The following is a 5,000-nucleotide window of genomic DNA, read 5'->3' as shown; positions in this document are numbered from 1 at the left end:
ATGAGTGTGTAAGTGACTGTGTGTGTGTAAATGAGTGTGTAAGTGACTGAATGAGTGTGTGTGTGTAAATGAGTGTGTAAGTGACTGTGTGTGTGTAAATGAGTGTGTAAGTGACTGTGTGTGTGTAAATGAGTGTGTAAGTGACTGAATGAGTGTGTGTGTGTAAATGAGTGTGTAAGTGACTGAGTGTGTGTGTGTAAATGAGTGTGTAAGTGACTGTGTGTGTGTAAATGAGTGTGTAAGTGACTGTGTGTGTGTAAATGAGTGTGTAAGTGACTGAATGAGTGTGTGTGTGTAAATGAGTGTGTAAGTGACTGAGTGTGTGTGTGTAAATGAGTGTGTAAGTGACTGAGTGTGTGTGTGTAAATGAGTGTGTAAGTGACTGAGTGTGTGTGTGTAAATGAGTGTGTAAGTGACTGAGTGTGTGTGTGTAAATGAGTGTGTAAGTGACTGAATGTGTGTGTGTGTGTGTGTGTGTGTGTGTGTGTGTGTGTGTGTAAATGAGTGTGTAAGTGACTGAATGAGTGTGTGTGTGTGTGTGTGTGTGTAAATGAGTGTATGAGTGTGTGTGTGTGTGTGTGTGTGTGTGTGTGTGTGTAAATGAGTGTGTAAGTGACTGAATGTGTGTGTGTGTGTGTGTGTGTGTGTGTAAATGAGTGTGTAAGTGACTGAATGAGTGTGTGTGTGTGTAAATGAGTGCGTAAGTGACTGAATGTGTGTGTGTGTGTGTGTGTGTGTGTGTGTAAATGAGTGTGTAAGTGACTGAATGTGTGTGTGTGTGTGTGTGTGTGTGTGTAAATGAGTGTGTAAGTGACTGAATGTGTGTGTGTGTGTGTGTGTGTGTGTGTGTGTGTAAATGAGTGTGTAAGTGACTGAATGAGTGTGTGTGTGTGTGTGTGTGTGTAAATGAGTGTGTAAGTGACTGAATGAGTGTGTGTGTGTGTGTGTGTGTGTGTGTAAATGAGTGTGTAAGTGACTGAATGTGTGTGTGTGTGTGTGTAAATGAGTGTGTAAGTGACTGAATGAGTGTGTGTGTGTGTAAATGAGTGCGTAAGTGACTGAATGTGTGTGTGTGTGTGTGTGTGTGTGTAAATGAGTGTGTAAGTGACTGAATGTGTGTGTGTGTGTGTGTGTGTGTGTGTGTGTAAATGAGTGTGTAAGTGACGGAATGAGTGTGTGTGTGTGTAAATGAGTGCGTAAGTGACTGAATGTGTGTGTGTGTGTGTGTGTAAATGAGTGTGTAAGTGACTGAATGAGTGTGTGTGTGGGTAAATGAGTGTGTAAGTGACTGAATGTGTGTGTGTGTGTGTGTGTGTGTGTGTAAATGAGTGTGTAAGTGACTGAATGAGTGTGTGTGTGTGTAAATGAGTGTGTAAGTGACTGAATGTGTGTGTGTGTGTGTGTGTGTGTAAGTGACTGAATGTGTGTGTGTGTGTGTAAGTGACTGAATGTGTAAATGAGTGTGTAAGTGACTGAATGTGTAAATGAGTGTGTAAGTGACTGAATGTGTAAATGAGTGTATAAGTGACTGAATGTGTGTGTAAATGAGTGTGTAAGTGACTGAATGTGTGTGTAAATGAGTGTGTAAGTGACTGAATGTGTGTGTGTGTGTGTGTGTGTGTGTAAATGAGTGTTTAAGTGACTGAATGAGTGTGTGTGTGTAAATGAGTGTGTAAGTGACTGAATGAGTGTGTGTGTGTAAGTGACTGAATGAGTGTGTGTGTAAATGAGTGTGTAAGTGACTGAATGTGTGTGTAAATGAGTGTGTAAGTGACTGAATGTGTGTGTGTGTGTGTGTAAATGAGTGTTTAAGTGACTGAATGAGTGTGTGTGTGTAAATGAGTGTGTAAGTGACTGAATGTGTGTGTGTGTGTAAGTGACTGAATGAGTGTGTGTGTAAATGAGTGCGTAAGTGACTGAATGTGTGTGTGTGTGTGTGTGTAAATGAGTGTGTAAGTGACTGAATGAGTGTGTGTGTGTGTAAATGAGTGTGTAAGTGACTGTGTGTGTGTAAATGAGTGTGTAAGTGACTGTGTGTGTGTAAATGAGTGTGTAAGTGACTGTGTGTGTGTAAATGAGTGTGTAAGTGACTGTGTGTGTGTAAATGAGTGTGTAAGTGACTGTGTGTGTGTAAATGAGTGTGTAAGTGACTGTGTGTGTGTAAATGAGTGTGTAAGTGACTGTGTGTGTGTAAATGAGTGTGTAAGTGACTGTGTGTGTGTAAATGAGTGTGTAAGTGACTGTGTGTGTGTAAATGAGTGTGTAAGTGACTGTGTGTGTGTAAATGAGTGTGTAAGTGACTGTGTGTGTGTAAATGAGTGTGTAAGTGACTGTGTGTGTGTAAATGAGTGTGTAAGTGACTGTGTGTGTGTAAATGAGTGTGTAAGTGACTGTGTGTGTGTAAATGAGTGTGTAAGTGACTGTGTGTGTGTAAATGAGTGTGTAAGTGACTGTGTGTGTGTAAATGAGTGTGTAAGTGACTGTGTGTGTGTAAATGAGTGTGTAAGTGACTGTGTGTGTGTAAATGAGTGTGTAAGTGACTGTGTGTGTGTAAATGAGTGTGTAAGTGACTGTGTGTGTGTAAATGAGTGTGTAAGTGACTGTGTGTGTGTAAATGAGTGTGTAAGTGACTGTGTGTGTGTAAATGAGTGTGTGTGTGTGTGTGTGTGTGTAAATGAGTGTGTAAGTGACTGAATGAGTGTGTGTGTGTAAGTGACTGAATGAGTGTGTGTGTGTAAGTGACTGAATGTGTGTGTGTGTGTAAGTGACTGAATGAGTGTGTGTGTAAATGAGTGTGTAAGTGACTGTGTGTGTGTAAATGAGTGTGTGTGTGTGTGTGTGTGTGTGTGTGTGTGTAAATGAGTGTGTAAGTGACTGAATGAGTGTGTGTGTGTAAGTGACTGAATGTGTGTGTGTGTGTAAGTGACTGAATGAGTGTGTGTGTAAATGAGTGTGTAAGTGACTGAATGAGTGTGTGTGTGTAAATGAGTGTGTGTGTGTGTGTGTAAATGAGTGTGTAAGTGACTGAATGAGTGTGTGTGTAAATGAGTGTGTAAGTGACTGAATGTGTGTGTGTGTGTGTAAGTGACTGAATGTGTGTGTGTGTGTGTAAGTGACTGAATGTGTGTGTGTGTGTGTAAGTGACTGAATGTGTGTGTGTGTGTGTAAGTGACTGAATGTGTGTGTGTGTGTAAGTGACTGAATGTGTGTGTGTGTGTAAGTGACTGAATGTGTGTGTGTGTGTGTAAGTGACTGAATGTGTGTGTGTGTGTGTAAGTGACTGTGTGTGTGTGTGTGTAAGTGACTGAATGTGTGTGTGTGTAAGTGACTGAATGTGTGTGTGTGTGTGTAAGTGACTGAATGTGTGTGTGTGTGTGTGTAAGTGACTGTGTGTGTGTGTGTGTAAGTGACTGAATGTGTGTGTGTGTGTAAGTGACTGTGTGTGTGTGTGTGTAAGTGACTGTGTGTGTGTGTGTGTAAGTGACTGTGTGTGTGTAAATGAGTGTGTAAGTGACTGTGTGTGTGTAAATGAGTGTGTAAGTGACTGTGTGTGTGTAAATGAGTGTGTGTGTGTGTGTGTGTGTGTGTGTGTGTGTGTGTAAATGAGTGTGTAAGTGACTGAATGAGTGTGTGTGTGTAAGTGACTGAATGAGTGTGTGTGTGTAAGTGACTGAATGTGTGTGTGTGTGTAAGTGACTGAATGAGTGTGTGTGTAAATGAGTGTGTAAGTGACTGAATGAGTGTGTGTGTGTAAATGAGTGTGTGTGTGTGTGTGTGTGTGTGTGTGTGTGTGTGTGTAAATGAGTGTGTAAGTGACTGAATGAGTGTGTGTGTGTAAGTGACTGAATGTGTGTGTGTGTGTAAGTGACTGAATGAGTGTGTGTGTGTAAATGAGTGTGTAAGTGACTGTGTGTGTGTAAATGAGTGTGTAAGTGACTGTGTGTGTGTAAATGAGTGTGTAAGTGACTGTGTGTGTGTAAATGAGTGTGTAAGTGACTGTGTGTGTGTAAATGAGTGTGTAAGTGACTGTGTGTGTGTAAATGAGTGTGTAAGTGACTGTGTGTGTGTAAATGAGTGTGTAAGTGACTGTGTGTGTGTAAATGAGTGTGTAAGTGACTGTGTGTGTGTAAATGAGTGTGTAAGTGACTGTGTGTGTGTAAATGAGTGTGTAAGTGACTGTGTGTGTGTAAATGAGTGTGTAAGTGACTGTGTGTGTGTAAATGAGTGTGTAAGTGACTGTGTGTGTGTAAATGAGTGTGTAAGTGACTGTGTGTGTGTAAATGAGTGTGTAAGTGACTGTGTGTGTGTAAATGAGTGTGTAAGTGACTGTGTGTGTGTAAATGAGTGTGTAAGTGACTGTGTGTGTGTAAATGAGTGTGTAAGTGACTGTGTGTGTGTAAATGAGTGTGTAAGTGACTGTGTGTGTGTAAATGAGTGTGTAAGTGACTGTGTGTGTGTAAATGAGTGTGTAAGTGACTGTGTGTGTGTAAATGAGTGTGTAAATGAGTGTGTGTGTGTGTGTGTGTGTGTAAATGAGTGTGTGTGTGTGTAAATGAGTGTGTGTGTGTGTGTGTGTGTGTGTGTGTGTGTGTAAATGAGTGTGTGTGTGTGTGTAAATGAGTGTGTGTGTGTGTGTAAATGAGTGTGTGTGTGTGTGTGTGTAAATGAGTGTGTGTGTGTGTGTGTGTAAATGAGTGTGTGTGTGTGTGTGTGTAAATGAGTGTGTGTGTGTGTGTAAATGAGTGTGTGTGTGTGTGTGTGTGTGTGTGTAAATGAGTGTGTGTGTGTGTGTGTGTGTGTAAATGAGTGTGTGTGTGTGTGTGTGTGTGTAAATGAGTGTGTGTGTGTGTGTGTGTGTGTGTGTGTAAATGAGTGTGTGTGTGTGTGTGTGTGTGTGTGTGTGTGTGTAAATGAGTGTGTGTGTGTGTGTGTGTGTGTGTGTGTGTAAATGAGTGTGTGTGTGTGTGTGTAAATGAGTGTGTGTGTGTGTGTGTGTGTGT

At 41.3% G+C, this 5,000-nt stretch overlaps 1 protein-coding gene across 1 annotated transcript in view; it reads right to left on the bottom strand.

The window, feature by feature from the left end:
* sdhaf3 (succinate dehydrogenase complex assembly factor 3) overlaps window positions 1-5,000 on the bottom strand; it is a 55,778-nt gene that overhangs the window by 46,595 nt on the left and 4,183 nt on the right. The gene's annotated exons all lie outside the window — the stretch shown is intronic.

This window comes from Neoarius graeffei, chromosome 22 (genome assembly GCF_027579695.1).
Source record: "Neoarius graeffei isolate fNeoGra1 chromosome 22, fNeoGra1.pri, whole genome shotgun sequence".
Taxonomy (NCBI): Eukaryota; Metazoa; Chordata; class Actinopteri; order Siluriformes; family Ariidae; genus Neoarius; species Neoarius graeffei.
The sequence above is the reverse complement of the archived record's forward strand: the minus strand, read 5'-3'. Positions and strand labels throughout refer to the sequence as shown.